Genomic DNA, 20,236 nt, shown 5'->3' with positions numbered 1-20,236 from the left:
TGTCTCTCCAAAACCTTACATAACATGCACTTGGAGAAAGCGTTCACATGTTTCCCGGCAAGGCGTGAACCCCTAGATGTGGTGGGCGAACTGAGCAGATATTGCTGGAATCCAGTTGACAGGTGATGAACAAAAAGAAACTCAACCTGCTCTTCTGTGCAGCCAGGACCGGACTCCACACAAACAGTCACTGCAACCCCCTCCCCTCCCCGCACCACCCCCCCACCCCTCCCCTCCCCCCTCCCCTCCCCCCCCACCCCTCCCCCCCCACCCCTCCTCCCCCCACCCCTCCTCCCCCCACCCCTCCCCTTCCCCCCCCTCCCCTTCCCCCCCCTCCCCTTCCCCCCCCTCCCCTTCCCCCCCCTCCCCTCCCCTTCCCCCCCCTCCCCTTCCCCCCCCTCCCCTCCCCTTCCCCCCCCTCCCCTCCCCTTCCCCCCCCTCCCCTTCCCCCCCCTCCCCTCCCCTTCTCTCCCCCCCTCCCCTCCCCTTCTCTCCCCCCCCTCCCCTTCCCCCCCTCCCCTTCCCCCCCTCCCCTTCCCCCCCCTCCCCTTCCCCCCCCTCCCCTCCCCTTCCCCCCCCTCCCCTCCCCTCCCCTTCCCCCCCCCTCCCCTCCCTCCCTTCCCCCCCCTCCCCGGGCCGGCCGGCCGTGTGGAAAAGTTACGGGCGTCCAGAGAACTGAGTCGGCGAGTTGCTGAGGGGACCCTACCTGGCCACAGATGGCCCACGCTATTCCAGACTGGCTCCCTCAGTCAAGTAACCCGAACGTGCGAGGCGCGAGGTCCCCTTCCCCAGGATACGGATACAGCCGCCGCCGACAGCAGAAGGAAGAAGGGACCGACGATAACAACGAGCGCAACCATGGGTCAGTCAACCCACCGACCGCCCGCCCCCGTGTTGACGTTCCCACCCACCTCGACGGCACCAATCACCGAGCGGAAGGCGGGCGCACGCATCTGATTGACGGCCCGCAAGCCAATGATCAACGGGAATGCGCCAGAGGGCGCGGCTCTTGATTGAACCGCTTGACCAATCAAAGGTTGCGCAGCGGGGAATCTTGATCAACCGAACATGATAAGTGTAAACCTAACGTGATGAGGGGTCTGGGAAAGTGAATGACGGCTCCATGAGCTAATCGCACAGAGAAACGGGAAGGCGATTAACCAATAGGAACCTACGGGGGCCTCGCAGCCCGCCCCTCACTCTCCGGCTCGAGCTGACAGTTGAGTGGGACTGTCCGGGGGCCGAGCGAAGAGGAGCTGCAGGCGATCAGGTGTTCGGGGCTTTGCCAAGAACTTTTCATTCCGGATGAGAGCGGCCTGCTGCTGGGATGTTCAAACTCCACGGGGGGTGCAGGTAATGGTGGGGGGTTCCGTGCGGCGTGGTCCAGGCCGTTGTTGGTGGGACCTGGCTGTCAAGGTATGGAGGGGAGGAGTGCCTGCCACAGGCCTGCATGTGGTACCAATGGGACGAGGTGGCCGAGTGGTTAAGGCGATGGACTGCTAATCCATTGTGCTCTGCACGCGTGGGTTCGAATCCCATCCTCGTCGTTGTTGGGCCTTTTATTTCATGCCTTAATTCTTATTGCGTGCAATTCCACACCAATGCATTTTTATCGCCTTTCCACTGCATTCATGCGAACTAAACAGCGGAGAGTCATTACTCAACTTTCGTCCCTCGAATAAAAGAGGAGGTCCACAGCCAAACCCAACTGCAGACAGCGTGGTTGAAATAAAAACTCAATGCTGGAGAAACTCAGCAGGTCAAACGGTGTAAAAACTCAATGCTGGAGAAACTCAGCAGGTCAAACGGTGTAAAAACTCAATGCTGGAGAAACTCAGCAGGTCAAACGGTGTAAAAACTCAATGCTGGAGAAACTCAGCAGGTCAAACGGTGTAAAAACTCAATGCTGGAGAAACTCAGCAGGTCAAACGGTGTAAAAACTCAATGCTGGAGAAACTCAGCAGGTCAAACGGTGTAAAAACTCAATGCAGGAGAAACTCAGCAGGTCAAACGGTGTAAAAACTCAATGCAGGAGAAACTCAGCAGGTCAAACGGTGTAAAAACTCAGTGCTGGAGAAACTCAGCAGGTCAAACGGTGTAAAAACTCAGTGCAGGAGAAACTCAGCAGGTCAAACGGTGTAAAAACTCAATGCAGGAGAAACTCAGCAGGTCAAACGGTGTAAAAACTCAATGCAGGAGAAACTCAGCAGGTCAAACGGTGTAAAAACTCAATGCAGGAGAAACTCAGCAGGTCAAACGGTGTAAAAACTCAATGCAGGAGAAACTCAGCAGGTCAAACGGTGTAAAAACTCAATGCTGGAGAAACTCAGCAGGTCAAACGGTGTAAAAACTCAATGCTGGAGAAACTCAGCAGGTCAAACGGTGTAAAATCTCAATGCAGGAGAAACTCAGCAGGTCAAACGGTGTAAAAACTCAATGCAGGAGAAACTCAGCAGGTCAAACGGTGTAAAAACTCAATGCTGCAGAAACTCAGCAGGTCAAACGGTGTAAAAACTCAATGCTGCAGAAACTCAGCAGGTCAAACGGTGTAAAAACTGAATGCAGGAGAAACTCAGCAGGTCAAACGGTGTAAAGCTTCAATGCAGGAGAAACTCATCAGGTCAAACGGTGTAAAAACACAGTACTGGAGAAACTCAGCAGGTCAAACGGTATAAAAACACAGTACTGGAGAAACTCAGCAGGTCAAACGGTGTAAAAACACAGTACTGGAGAAACTCAGCAGGTCAAACGGTGTAAAAACACAGTACTGGAGAAACTCAGCAGGTCAAACGGTGTAAAAACACAGTACTGGAGAAACTCAGCAGGTCAAACGGTGTAAAAACTCAATGCTGGAAAAACTCAGCAGGTCAAACGGTGTAAAAACACAGTACTGGAGAAACTCAGCAGGTCAAACGGTGTAAAAACACAGTACTGGAGAAACTCAGCAGGTCAAACAGTGTACTTAATATAACAAGGAAGGGGGATCTCATTGAAACATTGAACAGAGTGTGGAGAAGAGGGCACAACTTCAGAATTGAAGTGTCCACTTAGAACAGTAATGTGGGAGGAATTTCCTTAGCCAGAGGGTGGTAAATCTGTGGAATTTTTTGCCACAGGCCAGTCATTGAATTTATTTAAGCCAGAGATTGATAGGTTCTTGATTAACCAGGGTATCTAACCTTATGGGGTTTGGGCAGTGGGACCGAGTGAGAATGATTAAATGATGGGACAGACTCGCTGGGCTGAATAGCCTCATTCCCACTCGGGGTGGGAAACCTTTTTAATTTAGACATACAGCATTTTGGTCTATGTACCAACATACTGGGGGTGAAGGTGGAGGCATGGACTTGTGGGCTGAAATGGCCTGTTACCGTGCTACATGTCTAAATTAAAAGGTTTACCACTCCTGTATGTTCTTGTGGTCTAACTGTCTGTACTTCCATCTGTCTTGGGAAAGCTGTCAACATATCAAGGGACCCACTGGCCTTATACTCATTCATGTCTCTTCTTCTTTTGCTTGAAAACACCAAATTCCAACACCACCTCTTTCCTTCTGTTATACTCTTAAATTGATATCTCAGTGGCAAAAAAAAAATGCTTTTGCTCCGTATTTAACTGTTCTTTTCACTCTGAGCTTTGTATTTGTGCTTTTTTCTACCCCTACACTACTTATTGTAATACTGCTCCCTTTTCTGTTGTCTTATTTAAATTTTAAAATGTAGACAGTAACAGGTCCATTTATATAGTATATGTTCATTTCGTCATCTTCTCCTTCTGTCATTTTAGGCGGTGGAGGTCCGCGGTAGGACCTCTCTGTTGTGTTCCATGTACGGTTCTCAAATTTGTTCGAATACTGTGATGTTATTTCTTAAATTATATATTATTTTTTCCAATGGAATACATTTATTCATTTCTATGTACCATTGCTGTATTCTCAGGCTATCTTCTAATTTCCAGGTTGACATAATACATTTTTTTGATACAGCTAAGGCTATCATAATAAATCTTTTTTGTGCTCCATCCAAATCGAGTCCAAGTTCTTTACTTCTTATATAACTTAGAAGAAAGATCTTTGGATTTTTTGGTATGTTGCTTTTTGTGATTTTATTTAATACCAGGTTTAGATCTTCCCAAAACTTTTCCACTTTCTCACATGCCCAAATTGCATGTACTGTTGTTCCCATTTCCTTCTTACAGCAAAAACATCTATCTGATACTGTTGGGTCCCAATTATTTAACTTTTGGGGCGTAGTGTGTAGCTTGTGTAACCAATTATATTGTATCATGCGTAATCTCGTGTTTATTGTATTTCTCATAGTTCCGGAACATAGCTTTTCCCATGTTTCATTCTTTATCTTTATGTTTAGATCTTGTTCCCATTTTTGTTTGGGTTTACAGCTTGTTTCCTCGTTCTCTTTCTCTTGCAGTTTGATGTACATGTTTGTTATAAATCTTTTAATTATCATTGTGTCTGTAATCACATATTCAAAATTTCTTCCTTCTGGTAACCTCAGCCTGCTTCCCAATTTGTCCTTCAAGCAGGTTTTCAGTTGGTGGTATGCAAGCATTGTACCGTGAGTTATACCATATTTGTCCTTCATTTGTTCAAAAGATAATAAATTATTTCCCAAAAAACAATTTTCTATTCTTTTGATCCCTTTTCTCTCTCATTCTCTCAAGGAAAGGTTATCTATTGTGAAAGGGATTAGTTGATTTTGCATCAATGTTAGTTTTGGTAGTTGATAATTTGTTTTATTCCTGTCTACATGAATTTTCTTCCAAATGTTGAGCAGATGGTGCAGTACTGGTGAATTCCTATGTTGCACCAGCTTTTCATCCCATTTATATAGTATATGTTCAGGTACCTTCTCCCGTATTTTATCTAGCTCTAATCTGGTCCAATCTGGTTTTTCCCTTGTTTGATAAAAATCTGATAGGTATCTTAATTGTGCTGCCCTATAATAATTCTTAAAATTTGGTAGCTGTAAGCCCCCTTGTTTGTACCATTCTGTTAATTTATCTAGCGCTATCCTCGGTTTCCCCCCTTTCCATAAGAATTTCCTTATTATTTTCTTTAGCTCCTTGAAGAATTTCTCTGTTAGGTGAATTGGTAACGATTGAAATAGGTATTGTATCCTTGGGAAGATATTCATTTTAATGCAATTTACCCTTCCTATCAGTGTTAGTGGTAAATCTTTCCAATGTTCTAAGTCGTCTTGTAATTTCTTCATTAATGGCTGATAATTTAGTTTGTATAGATGGCCTAGATTATTATCTAGTTGTATACCTAGGTATCGAATTGCTTGTGTTTGCCATCTAAATGTGATTCTTTCTTAAACTTTGTGAAATCCGCATTATTCATTGGCATTGCTTCACTTTTATTTGCGTTGATCTTGTACCCTGATACTTCTCCATATTCCTTCAATTTCTTATGTAATTCTTTTATTGATATTTCTGGTTCTGTTAAGTATACTATGATGTCATCTGCAAATAGACTGATTTTATATTCCTTCTCTTTTATTTTTATCCCTCTTATTTTATTTTCTGTTCTTATCAGTTCTGCCAGTGGTTCTATAGCTAACACGAACACACTGTAAGACAACACTTCTAAAACATAAAATATTTCCACTATTCCCACATCTAAAATTCTCTTAACCCCAATTGTACCGCCCTCTCTGAGTTGCCTCTTGTCCCTTGACGGGCAACCACAACTTCCCTCTCCATTTGTTCAAAGCGTCAACTGATTTCGCAGTGACTGTTACTCTCTCCCACCCAGCCCCCTCCAGAAAAGACCTTTAGCTTCACATATAACAAAGCTCACCCTCTTAATTTCCCCTTACTTCCTTGGTCGCCATGGATGTTCAGTCCTGTTTCCATACTACAACGTTCTATGACTACCACTGTTACTGGTGAACACGTGTAGGAAATGTAATTATCTGCAGATGCTGGTTAACCACATATTGGAATCCTAGCTGCAGGCAGATTAATTGTCAAGTCCCCACAATACTGAGATTTCCGTGGATGGTACGATGAGGGATAGCGTCGCACAGCAGGTAAAACATTACACAGGCAGAAACAGGAATGGAATGGATGACCACCAGGCACAGTGGAAGGAGACAGGTTGTGTTAGAATCCCCTGTGGCCATCCCACTCTCGAACACAAAACTGGAGAAAGCTGGTGGAGATAACTTATCAGGTGAAAGCGGCAGAAGGCAAGTTCCTGGCAGCAGGGGAGGTCCTTCCTTCCTTTTATTAACAACCAGGGAGATGTCCTGCCACCATACCAGTAAACTCTCCATCTCCTTCCTATACTCCATCACGAATTAGAGATGATGCTAAAGGGACTAAGAATGTTAAAAAGGCTTTATGTGAAAATAGTGAAACATTTGCATTAAGATGAATATATTGAACATGCAAATGAATATAAATGGGTTTTGTGTAAGTGAGATTAGAGAGACATGTGAACATCCAGGGGTACTGAGTGTTTAGAAAAACAAACAAAAAAAAGGGAACATAATTCAAAAAGATTAACACAATAATGAGGAAAGATGTTTGCTTGAGTGATGTGGAATCTGCATGGGTGGAGCTAAGAAATTCTCAGGGGCAGAAAATACCAATGTGAGTTGTGTTCATCTCTCCGTATGAGTGGTGATGTTGGGAATAATGTGAAGCAGCAAATTAGTGGCTCATGCAATAAGGATAAAATTGTAAACATGAGTGTCTTTACTTACCCATATGTTGATCGAATCGAATTTGTAACTATACTGTGGAAGAGCAATTCCTGGTGTATATAGGATGGTTTCTGGTGCAATATGCTGGGGAACCAGTCCTTCTGGGGTTTTGAGGTTTAGCCTAGCAGGGGAGGAGCTAGGTCATATCCTCTCTTAGCGGGCCATCCTCTGCGACCAAGTGCTAAGCCTCAGGAGGGATGCACATGGAGCTGTGAGGGAAGGGTGACACCCACCTAGCCGGATCATCCTTAGCGATCAATGGGGTGACAGATGTCACAGCCAGATTGTCCTCACGCCCGGGAACCAGTCCTTCTGGACTGGATGTTGTATTGTGGCATTTTCCATGAACTTGACATAATAAATTTTGAAAGAATATTGCCCTTTGTGTGAGAACCTAATACCAGTGCACCTCAGCTCAGTTTTAAGATTGATGAGGAAGACCTTCCTTCTGTTATAGGATTATGAACTTTTGGAATTCAAGTCAAGTCAAATTTATTCCCAACCCAAGAGAGGTCTAAATAGTGACTCACTGTGTACTTGAAGCCATTTGAGGTAAATTATTGTGGACAATAGGGGAAGTAAAAGTTGTGGGGATTTGGCAGAATATTTGATCAGCTGTTCTCACAGAATTATGGAGTAGTTTCAAGTGTGGCTTTTTTCTTAATTTGATTTTCTCATGGTGAAGAAATGGTGGTAGATCCCATGGATAACGATTTTGAGAAAACATTTGATAAAGACGGAGGTTGGTTAACAGTAGAAACCCATGGAAAATGGAGCAGGAATGGCATGAAATGGGAAAATGGTTTTCAGAAGCATTTTTGCCAGTCTGTGCTGTAACTAGTGTTACAAAGCCGTCCTGGCCAGAGAAGAAACGAGCCTTCCGTCACGCAAGCAGCCATCTTCAGCGCAAACTCCGGGAGATCCAAAGTGAGTGGTGGACTAGCCTCGCCAAACGAACCCAGCTCAGTGCAGACATTGGCGACTTTATGGGTTTTTACGAGGCTCTAAAGGCTGTGTTCGGCCCCTCACCCCAAGTCCAAAGCCCGTTGCGCAGCTCAGACAGCAAAGTCCTCCTCAGCGACAAGATCTCCATCCTTAACCGATGGTCAGAACACTTCCAATCTCTTTTCACTGCCAACCGCTCAGTCCAAGAATCCGCCCTGCTCCAGCTCCCTTAATAGCCCTTAAGGCTAGAGCTGGATGAGGTCCTCACCCGGGAAGAGACATATAAGGCAATTGAACAACTGAAAAGTGGCAAAGCAGCAGGTATGGATGGAATCCCCCCAGAGGTCTGGAAGGCTGGTGGCAAAACTCTGCAAGCCAAACTGCATGAGTTTTTCAAGCTCTGCTGGGACCAAGGAAAGCTGCCTCAGGACCTTCGTGATGCCATCATCATCACCCTGTACCAAAACAAAGGCGAGAAATCAGACTGCTCAAACTACAGGGGAATCACGCTGCTCTCCATTGCAGGCAAAATCTTCGCTAGGATTCTCCTAAATAGAAGAATACCTAGTGTCACCGAAAATGTTCTCCCAGAATCACAGTGCGGCTTTCGTGCAAACGGAGGAACTACTGACATGGTCTTTGCCCTCAGACAGCTCCAAGAAAAGTGCAGAGAACAAAACAAAGGACTCTACATCACCTTTGTTGACCTCACCAAAGCCTTCGACACCATGAGTAGGAAAGGGCTTTGGCAAATACTAAAGCACCTTGGATGCCCCCCAAAGTTCCTCAACATGGTTATCCAACTACACGAAAACCAACAAGGTCGGGTCAGATACAGCAATGAGCTCTCTGAACTCTTCTCCATTAACAATGGTGTGAAGCAAGGCTGCGTTCTTGCACCAACCCTCTTTTCAATCTTCTTCAGCATGATGCTGAAACAAGGCATGAAAGACCTCAAAAATGAAGACGCTGTTTATATACGTTACCACACGGATGGCAGTCTCTTCCATCTGAGGCGCCTGCAAGCTCACACCAAGACACAAGAGCAACTTGTCCATGAACTACTCTTTGCAGACGATGCCGCTTTAGTTGCCCATTCAGAGCCAGCTCTTCAGCACTTGATGTCCTGTTTTGCGGAAACTGCCAAAATGTTTGGCCTGGAAGTCAGCCTGAAGAAAACGGAGGTCCTCCATCAGCCAGCTCCCCACCATGACTACCAGCACCCCCCCCCCCACATCTCCATCGGGCACACAAAACTCAAAACGGTCAACCAGTTTACCTATCTCGGCTGCACCATTTCATCGGATGCAAGGATCGACAACGAGATAGACAACAGACTCACCAAGGCTAATAGCACCTTTGGAAGACTACACAAAAGAGTCTGGAAAAACAACCAACTGAAAAACCTCACAAAGATTAGCGTATACACAGCCGTTGTCATACCCACACTCCTGTTCGGCTCCGAATCATGGGTCCTCTACCAGCATCACCTATGGCTCCTAGAACATTTCCACCAGCGTTGTCTCCGCTCCATCCTCAACATTCATTGGAACGACTTCATCATCAACATCAAAGTACTCGAGATGGCAGAGGCCGACAGCATCGAATCCACGCTGCTGAAGATCCAACTGCGCTGGGTAGGTCACGTCTCCAGAATGGAGGACTATCGCCTTCCCAAGATCGTGTTATATGGCGAGCTCTCCACTGGCCACCGAGACAGAGGTGCACCAAAGAAGAGGTACAAGGACTGCCTAAAGAAATCTCTTGATGCCTGCCACATTGACCACCGCCAGTGGGCTGATATCGCCTCAAACCGCGCATCTTGGCGCCTCACAGTTCAGCGGGCAGCAACCTCCTTTGAAGAAGACTGCAGAGCCCACCTCACTGACAAAAGACAAAGGAGGAAAAACCCAACCAACCAATTTTCCCTTGCAACCACTGCAACTGTGTCTGCCTGTCCCGCATCGGACTTGTCAGGCACAAACGAGCCTGCAGGTGACGTGGACATTACCCCTCTATTAATCTTCATCCACAAAGCCAAGCCAAAGAGAAGAAAGAGCTGTAACTAGTGTTATTTTGATGTTTTAATAAACTAGGTATGGTTTAAAATGTGTTGATACCACAATGCTGGAAGTGTAGTGGACAGTGAGTTGGATGATTATAGACCAAGAAGACATATGTTGGATGATGGAAGGAGCAGAGCACATGGAAAATAAAATCTACTGCAAAGGAGAGCAGTGATGGGGAAGACAAAGCCTGACAATGCAGACTGACATAATTCCCAAATAAAATGCAGAAAAGTGATGAAGAGGTAGAACTTGTTTAATAAAGTATATGAGATTCATGGAGTTGTTGAATGTCAGATGGAACATAACCATAATCATGCATTTCATTGCATGCATTGCATTTATTTCTGATCATTACCCAAGAACTATAGAACATTACAGCACTGAAACAGACCCCCTTGGCTCTTCTCGTCTGTACTGAACCATTTTTCTGCCTAGTTCCTCTGACCTGCAGCCAGTCCATAGCTCTCCAGACCTCTCCCATCCATATACCTGTCCAAATTCTTCTTAAATGTTAAAATTGAGCCCACATTCATCACTTCAACTGGCAGCTTGTTCCACCACTCTCTGTGTGACACTTTAGGAAAGATATGAAGGTCCCAGTAAGGCTGCAGAAAAGACTTATCAGATTGGTTCCAGTGTTGAGAGGTTCCAGATATGAAAGGTTCAGCAGTTGTTTTCCCTCTTCAAAAAAAAAAGATTGAGGGAGATTTGACAACCCCCTATGAAATAATAGGTGCAAGAAGTGTGCAAGGTATTTGACCTGCATTCTTGGTTATTGCTCAATAAAACACTGACCAAATTTCCAGCTTTTCAACGTGTTCTTGGACAGTCCCTCAAAATCGAGGATGACTTGATTCCATTCTGGTGGCTGTTAAGATCATCGCAGAAAGCGCAGACTCTTCCAGCAAGAGCCTGATTGGTGGGTTGTTTGAAAGGGGCTGCACTCCTTGTACCACTTATGTAGGACTCCTTTGTGCTCCTGATATATGCCGTCAAAGTTCTTGGTGCCATCCCGAATGCTTCATCTCCATTTTGATCATCATGGACCACACATTCCCAGGATTCATTGGAGATGTTGTATTTTTTCAGATAGCATATCTTCAAATTCTTTCCTTTGTTCACATTGTAATTTCTTCCTGTGGCAGAGTTTGGAATAGATTGTTTCAGGAGGCTGTATTATGGGTTGTTTTTTCTGGAGCTTTGGAGGCGGAATGGGAGATCTGACAGAAGTTTATAAAATTACAAGTGGAATAATGAGAGTAGATGGTTAGAATCCTTTTGCCCAGGGTAAAAATGTCGAATAGTTGAGGACATCAATTTAAGTTAAACAAGGAAATCTACAGATTCTCAGATCGGCTGCAGTACTCAACGGGAAGGTGATGCAGCATCTGTAGGAATTAAAGGGTCACCAATGTTTCAGGCCTGGGCCCTTGGTCAGTTTAATGTGAGGAGGGAGTTTTTGCATAGAGCTGTAGGGTTTTTTTTTACATAGAGCAGGGGTGTCAAACTCAAATTCACGGAAGGCCAAAATTAAAAACTTGGACTAAGTCGAGGGCCGAACTAAATATTTATTGAAAATTTTCAACAACATCTGCATGTTTTCACTTCTTTCAACATATGTAATGTTAAACTTTAAATAAAGTTTAACATTAAAATAAATGTTTAATAATAGTTTTGGATAAACTCTTTCATTGTCATTGTCATTGGCCCATTTCCTTTAGCGTCTGAAACCGTGCACATGACGAGTCAATGAGGGATGATTAAAGCAGTGGTCTTCAAACTTTTTCTTCCCACCCACAGACCACCTTAAGCAAATCCCTTACTAATCACAGAGCACCAATGGCACAGGGACGTGAGTGGAAAGAAAAAGGTTGAGAACTGTTGTATTGTGGTAACTCCACATCTGATTAGATTAATTGTTAGGCAAGTGGTCAGAGAAGGACCCCCCCCCCACCCCAAGAAAGGCTTAAATCACAGGAACAAAATAAGCTTCTGTCTCACTGCTCCCAATCTTACACACAGTCCTGATGTGGAATGTGGTGTCGCAGCTCCACGTTCACCCGAGTTCAGGTGCTGTCTGTGTGGAGTTTGTACGCTCTCCCCTTGTCTTGGACCAACAGGTCGGTCACCTGACGAAGGCACCCGAACCCCCCGTTGAAACGCCGGCGTCCGGGGCGGTGGAGGAATTGGCTGAGAAGAGCGCGTTGCTCCCACCCCCTCCCATGGTTGGAGAGGGATTAAACTGCGATCTCACGGCACCGGGCTCGTCTCCAACAAAAGGAGCGGGAGGCAGGGTCCGCCGCGCACGGAGCGAGGGGGAAGGCATCGCCAATGAGACGTTCGGTCCGGCGTCGCCGCTGAAGCGCAGACCCAGCGAGGATGATCCCCAACTCCAGCCGCGTCTGTGTCCGGGAGCCAGACGGGCTGAGTGCGGCGCTCCGATCCCCGGGATTCGCGACTCTGAGATCCCTCCACACCTCCGGCGTCTTCATTTTCACCTTCAGTGTGCATGCGCTATACTGGCGCGGCGGCCAGCGGGCCAACTCTAATATATATTTAATATGATCTTGCGGGCCAAATATAATTATATCGCGGGCCAGAGTTGGACATGTGTGACATAGAGCGCTGGGTGTCTGGAATGAATTTCCAGAGGTAGAAGCAGAGGTAAATATGATTGTTATATAATAGTATCTTTCTTTGGCTTGGCTTCGCGGACGAAGATTTATGGAGGGGGTAAAAAGTCCACGTCAGCTGCAGGCTCGTTTGTGGCTGACAAGTCCGATGCGGGACAGGCAGACACGATTGCAGCGGTTGCAAGGGAAAATTGGTTGGTTGGGGTTGGGTGTTGGGTTTTTCCTCCTTTGCCTTTTGTCAGTGAGGTGGGCTCTGCGGTCTTCTTCAAAGGAGGTTGCTGCCCGCCAAACTGTGAGGCACCAAGATGCACGGTTTGAGGCGTTATCAGCCCACTGGCGGTGGTCAATGTGGCAGGCACCAAGAGATTTCTTTAGGCAGTCCTTGTACCTTTTCTTTGGTGCACCTCTGTCACGGTGGCCAGTGGAGAGCTCGCCATATAACACGATCTTGGGAAGGCGATGGTCCTCCATTCTGGAGACGTGACCCATCCAGCGCAGCTGGATCTTCAGCAGCGTGGACTCGATGCTGTCGACCTCTGCCATCTCGAGTACTTCGACGTTAGGGGTGTAAGCGCTCCAATGGATGTTGAGGATGGAGCGGAGACAACGCTGGTGGAAGCGTTCTAGGAGCCGTAGGTGGTGCCGGTAGAGGACCCATGATTCGGAGCCGAACAGGAGTGTGGGTATGACAACGGCTCTGTATACGCTTATCTTTGTGAGGTTTTTCAGTTGGTTGTTTTTCCAGACTCTTTTGTGTAGTCTTCCAAAGGCGCTATTTGCCTTGGCGAGTCTGTTGTCTATCTCATTGTCGATCCTTGCATCTGATGAAATGGTGCAGCCGAGATAGGTAAACTGGTTGACCGTTTTGAGTTTTGTGTGCCCGATGGAGATGTGGGGGGGCTGGTAGTCATGGTGGGGAGCTGGCTGATGGAGGACCTCAGTTTTCTTCAGGCTGACTTCCAGGCCAAACATTTTGGCAGTTTCTGCAAAGCAGGACGTCAAGCGCTGAAGAGTTGGCTCTGAATGGGCAACTAAAGCGGCATCGTCTGCAAAGAGTAGTTCACGGACAAGTTTCTCTTGTGTCTTGGTGTGAGCTTGCAGGCGCCTCAGATTGAAGAGACTGCCATCCGTGCGGTACCGGATGTAAACAGCGTCTTCATTGTTGGGGTCTTTCATGGCTTGGTTCAGCATCATGCTGAAGAAGATTGAAAAGAGGGTTGGTGCGAGAACACAGCCTTGCTTCATGCCATTGTTAATGGAGAAGGGTTCAGAGAGCTCATTGCTGTATCTGACCCGACCTTGTTGGTTTTCGTGCAGTTGGATAATCATGTTGAGGAACTTTGGGGGACATCCGATGCGCTCTAGTATTTACCAAAGCCCTTTCCTGCTCACGGTGTCGAAGGCTTTGGTGAGGTCAACAAAGGTGATGTAGAGTCCTTTGTTTTGTTCTCTGCACTTTTCTTGGAGCTGCATGCCAAACTGCATGAGTTTTTCAAGCTTTGTTGGGACCAAGGTAAACTGCCTCAGGATCTTCGTGATGCCACCATCATCACCCTGTACAAAAACAAAGGCGAGAAATCAGACTGCTCAAACTACAGGGGAATCACGTTGCTCTCCATTGCAGGCAAAATCTTTGCTAGGATTCTACTAAATAGAATAATACGTAGTGTCGCCGAGAATATTCTCCTAGAATAGTATCTATAATTATTTAATATATATGTAAGAGAGAGAGAGAAAGAGAGAGAGAGAGAGACACGCACACACATACAATCAACAGAGATTTTGTTTAATTTGGACATTGTGTTCATTGCAGACTTCATGGGCTGAAGGGGCTATTGCTGTGCTGTACTGCTCTGTGCACTTTTAATTCCCCCTAGGCTCGACTACACACCCTCAGGCAATTTATAGTAGCCAATTAACCTGCACCTCTTTGTGATGTGGAAGGAAAGCAGAAAAAACCCATGTGGATACAGGGAGAACACAAAACTCCAGCAAGAACCGTAAGGGGGCTTGGAAAGGAACAAGGTTGTTTGAGCTGGTAGTGTAGCAGTTTGAAGCCCTGTTGATTTTGAGATTTTGATAATCTCCTGAAGCCAGGATGGTGAAACTAATGGGAGCCCAAGATGTTTCAGGGAAACACAAGCAGATGATTTTGCAATGCACATTTGGAAGAAGGCGAACTGTAACACTTCTTCAAGTTGGAAATGAGTAATTACCGTATATTTTAGCACACGAGTTGACTGGCATATGTTGACCCCATTTTCAGACATATTTTAAAGCATTTATGGTATATCTGGTGTATAAGTTGAATCCCATTTTCCAGGCTGTCCAGGCCTCCCAGGAACAACCCAAATTTTTTTTTAAAAACCCCAATTGCAAGCAACAAAGGTGTAAATTATGTAAGTTTAAAAAAAAAACCCAACCTATCAGTCAGCGACAGCCCACATGCTCCAGGCGGGAGCAGAAACCATGGCCTACCAGGCAGCAGTGGCAATGGCCCACGAGCTGGAGCAGGAACCTCGGCCTACCAGGCAGGAGCAGCGAAGGTGCCCTCAGGGTCCCAGGTAGGAAGGTGTCAGGGAGCGACAGCGCCAGTGGTGGGGAGGAGCTTCCAGCATCGACATATGCTGAATTTACATCAACCTGGTTTTTGCAGTGAACTTAAGATCTCCGAAGTATATGAGGCGTCTGTCGAACCCCCCTCCCCCCAACTTTTGAGAATTTTTTCTGGGGTTTCACAACTTGACTTGTACGCTGAAATATACAGTATTTCCTTATCCTGAGAGAAAATGTCACAAGATCACTACAAACCTTGAAGGAACATCATGATGACTCCACATTCACATGGGGCGACAAAGAATTCTGCTTGAACTGTCTAAAATAGTCAGTTAGTTAATGGGTTGTAATTTTCCTAAATTGGCATCTGTCCAGGGTACCCACGAATGGTGCAGGCACCAAGATTGTACATAATGTGGCTGAAACCTCACCATGTTTCTGTAAAAGTAGACACCACGGGACCTTAAACATCTCCCTGAATCATCAGAGCTACGGTTGAATGACCCATCCACAGAAGAATACCTCTGACAATGTGGCCACACTGCTGTGTCAGCCTGCATCATTCCTTCAATGTGAATCATTCCTTCAAGGAGACATTCAGCATGGAAACAGGCCCTTCAGCTCAACTAGCCCATGCTGACCAAAATATCTTCCCCTCACTTGCCCCACCTGCCTGCATTTGACCCTTATCCCTCTAAACTCATCCTATCCATGTATCCTCAAATCAGACCGAGGGAGGGCAATCATGACTGCTTCAGTAGTGCCTGATGGATGTAAGTATTATGTGAAGGAGCTTTTAGTTAATTCTTGTAATAGCAGCTCCTCTTCCTAAGTACAGACCCAGAGAGTTGAGATGGAAGTCATTAATGGCTACAGATTCCAGCATCTGCAATCACTTGTGTCCTCAACAGGATGTGCTGAGATGGAAGGTTTCGGAACTGAAACTGCATTGGCTGAGTTTGTTTTCTTTAAAGCAACGGCAGTTAAGGGGAGGACCTAATAGAAATGTACAAGAATAAGAGGGGTATAGGTAAGATGGATAATAGTGCTGTCTATAATCAGAGGGCAAACATGTAGGGTTATAAGTTTAGGTGCAATTGGAGGAAAACTTTTACACCCAGAGGATGCTTGGAATCTTGCACACATTCCCTAAAATGATGACTGAGGCAGGATCTCCCACTGAATTTAAAGGTATCCAGATGAGCACTGGAATTGCTGAGGACTGGAATGGCTATGGACCAAGTGCTGGTAATATAGTTAGTATAAATGTCAACAAAGGGTCTCTTTCTGTGATGTATGGCTTTGAGTGCTGCTGTAGTTCTCTTCAGTGTTCATGGTGCAGGGAGGAAAGATCTCAGCAATCTGGATGATAATGTGGAAAAGATTGGAAGTGTAGTGGACACAAGGAAGGCATTCTAAGTTTGCATCAGGATCTGGACCAGTTGGAAAAATGGGCAGTGAAATGGCAGATGGAATTTAATGCTGATAAATGTAAGGTGTTTCACTTTGGGAGGACAAACCAAAGTAGGACATTCATGACAAACAGTAGAGCACTGAGGAGTGCAGTTGAATACATATACCCAGAACATCTCCTCACTTGTCAGCAAGGCACAACGGCAATTATGCTTCCTGAGAAGACTGAGGTGGGCAAGGCTACCAGCCACCATCCTATCAACTTTCTATAGGAGTTCTATCGAGAGCGTCCTGGCTGGCTGCATCAGTGTGGTACGGTTGCTGCAAACATTAGATCAGAGGTAAATCCAGAGGACTATAATAACGGCAGAGAGGATCACTGGGGTCTTCACCCATGCCATTCCCCCCTCCTCTGACTTGATCTACCAGGATCATTGAAGAGGGCTCACAAATTGTTGGGGACCCCTACCACCCTGCACACAGCACCTTTCCCATCAGGAAAGAGATTCATGACTCAGAACCACTAGGCTGAGAAACAGCTTCTTCCCACAGGCAGTGAGACTGCTGAATGACTGAATGAACTAATCATACTAACCCTCTGTGATGCTACTATTTATTAAACTATACACACACACACAGGATATGAATTTGTTTGTATGTGTGTTGTGTCTGGTAGTAGGTTTGAATGCTTTTGCACCAAGGACCAGATAGAGGACTTGATAGAGGTATACAAAATTAAGAGGGTAAATTAAAGCAGGTTTTTTCTAGAGGTTGGGTGAGATGTGAACAAAAGGACATGGGTTAAGGGTAAAAGATGAAATGTTCAACAGGATCATTGGGGGAACTTCTTCATGCAGAGTGGTGAGAGTGCAGAACGAGCTGCCAGTGGAAGGGATGAATGAGGGTTCAATTTTTACATTAATGATCATTTCAATAAGTACATGGATGGAGGGCTATGGTCTGGGTGCAAGTCATTGGGACAAGGCAGAATAATAAATTGGCACAGACTAGATGTGCTGAATGGCCTGATTTGGTGCTATTAACTTAACTCAACCCCCTTCTAATTCTAACCTCATAACCCATTTCTAACTCTAAGCACAGGTATATGTAATCTGTGTATAAGTTCAAAAAAAGTTCTTTGATTCACAGTCCAATCTCACTTCTCACTCCTCCAAGTTCACTAGTATCAGGCAATTCTTATACTGTGCACAGAATTTAATATTTATGAATTTCACCAGGCTTTGGTGCTAGAAAAGTAAATGATTACCACTCAGGAAGGTTCTTGTCGGTTTTCAGAGAGAGATTTGTTGCTCTTTGGACACCCACAACTGATCCCTTTTGATCTGCCACTTCCGTGTCTTGCTGAAAAAACTTGCCGCATCAGGGTTTTCCTGATGATAACCTCTTTCTTTCAGGTCACCACAGACTTCCTTTTTTTTTCCTTATTTCAAGTGAAATATTATACAGCCAGTCCTCTCCTCTTGTATGGACCACAAGGGCTTTGACCAGGCTGAACTAAGAACTCAACCCGTCTTCAAAATGGGATTTTTCCACAAGCTTGCCAGCTGCTGAACTGTAGAACTGAATTCTCTCTCTCTCTCTCTCAGAGAAAACCACATGACCCTCTTAGAACAGCCAACTACACTCAGACAGACTGCGGCTCCAGACCTAATCGGAGTTCGTTCATTTGTTGCTTTCTAAAACAATAATCCATTACTCCACATAGTGTCCATTTAACACCTACTTGTGAAGTCCTTATAAGCATTCTTCAAAGTTTGTGCAAAGGCACTCGGAGCCTCGACTGTCTGGCTTGAGCAGAGCTCTGGCACTTTAAATGAGATCTGTTTTGAAGTGTTTGCATGTGACCTACGCTAAAAAAAAAACCTGCCTCAATTTATCTCCTTTAAAACATCCAAACACAATATAAAATATAACATAATCTGTCACAATACCAATGTTTTTTAGTTGTTGCCGTATCAGGAAGAGTACTGTAAGCAACTGTCTGAAAAGGTAGTTTTTGACTAGAGTCACAAAAGATGCTGGCTTGAACTACAGTCTGCTGGGGAGCTCCGGGATTAAACAACATCAGTGGGAGAACAGGAATATCCTCCTCATCCCTGCACCTCCCCCACCCCATGTCATCAACCAAAGCTGCTCAGCCAGCAGAGTTAGTTCATCCAGCTGTTTTTTTTTTGCTAGTTCCTGACTCGGTCATAGGAATGGGATCACTGATTAGACTTGGTAAATCTTGGGAATTCTCTGCTGCAGACAGCTGTGAAGGCAAAGTTATCAAATTCCTAATGCTCTTGCATCTTCTGGCCCCTCATTATACTGGCTTTCTCTCTCCTGATTCTCTGTCTGGATGAAGAGTTCGACCTGAAACATTGACCATTCTTCCCACTGATGCTTCTCGACCAACTGCATTTCTCCAGCAGATTGCCTTCTGCTTGCAATATTGCAGTTTTACCATGGTATCACAAGCTAACTTCAACTTGTGAGGAGGATTAAAGTTTTCTTTGATATTTAGTGAACATGACAAAAATGGACATTTATTCATTCATCTTATTACATTTAATACTGCTTGAAACATTTAATCAACTTTGTAAGTGCAACAGTGCTTTCACCGACAGATGAACAAAAACTACTACAAATGTGTATGAGTGGTTTTGATAAAAGTAGATTTTTTTTCCCTCCACTGGCAGGGTAATCAGTGATCCGAGGACCAATAATTGGCCAACAAAGACAAAGATTAAACTTTTTGTGCACCATTGCTACCACTTGGATCTCTCTTCCTCAAGGGTTAAGTGAGTATTTTTAAAGGGAACTGGGTGAACATGAAAGAGAAAACTTGATGAAGTTTATGAGCTGCAATTTCTGATTCACCAGGCTCTTCATAGAGGAACCCAGGCAAGGGATAAAGGGCAGAGAGTGAACTACGTGAAAGTTGAAGACCCAAAGAGGGAGTACAGATCCATTACATAGAGTTGCAGTACAGCAGCTACTGCAAAGTCCAGGATCTTCTTCATGTGCACTATGTACTGTATAAAACGGGCCCTTCAGCCCACCACATCTATGCCGACCTTTTTGTTTATCTTCATTAATTTCATTTACTTGCACCCTGACTGTATCCTGTCTTATCCACTTAGGCATCTGTCCAAATGCCTCTTAAAGAATGAATTTCTGTTTACTTCGTGGCTTTCAGGTTTGCCAAAATATTTCCCAGCCAATTAAGTATTTGAGGGGTATAGAAAGAGTAAATGCAAACAGACTTTTTCCACTGACATGGAGTGAGACAAGAACTAGAGGACATGGGTTAAGGGTGAAAGGTGAAATGTTTAAAGAGAATATTAGCGGGATCTTTGTCACACAGAGAGTGTAGAACAAGCTGCCAGCAGAAGTGGTGAATGCAGGCTCGATTTCGATATTAAGTAAAATTAGATAGGGAAGAGCTGTGGTCCAGATTCAGGTCAGTGGAACTAGGCAGAATGGACTAGATAAGCTGAAGGGCCTGTTTCTGTAGTGTTCTCTGGTTCTTTTTTTAATGCAAGTATTATTAAAAGATAGAAAAGTACAGACAGCAACAAGATAAATGGTTAAATAATGTTTTGTGGAGCCAAGACATCTTTTACTAGCCAAGCGCTGCAAGGAAGAGTCAGTTCAGATAGTGGACAGCACGGTACCTGATTTCTAACATGGTGCCACTGTTGATGGATGTAATAGTACTGTAATAGTACTGCCATGATTAGTACTAAAAGTGAGTACAGTATTATCATTACCTGAGTGCTAGCTCTGAGCTCAGACCCAAAGGAAGTCTGAATCACCAATATAATAATGCCAGCATGAATTCATATTACTTTGTAATTTAATTTCTTTAGAATTAAATTGTCAC

At 45.1% G+C, this 20,236-nt stretch overlaps 1 long non-coding RNA gene and 1 other non-coding gene across 2 annotated transcripts; both read left to right on the top strand.

Annotated features, from left to right (window-relative positions):
• The first annotated feature begins 1,201 nt into the window (after positions 1-1,201).
• LOC138737204 (uncharacterized) lies at positions 1,202-19,426 on the top strand. Its single transcript, XR_011340833.1, has 3 exons — positions 1,202-1,353; positions 19,050-19,151; positions 19,234-19,426. It is a non-coding gene; the product is annotated as an uncharacterized lncRNA (long non-coding RNA).
• trnas-gcu (transfer RNA serine (anticodon GCU)) lies at positions 1,466-1,547 on the top strand. Its single transcript has one exon. It is a non-coding gene; the product is annotated as a tRNA-Ser (tRNA).
• Positions 19,427-20,236: the final 810 nt, after the last annotated feature.

Source organism: Narcine bancroftii, chromosome 6 (assembly GCF_036971445.1).
Source record: "Narcine bancroftii isolate sNarBan1 chromosome 6, sNarBan1.hap1, whole genome shotgun sequence".
NCBI classification, from domain to species: Eukaryota; Metazoa; Chordata; class Chondrichthyes; order Torpediniformes; family Narcinidae; genus Narcine; species Narcine bancroftii.
Note: the sequence above shows the minus strand (reverse complement) of the source record. Positions and strands in the feature narration are given on the sequence as shown.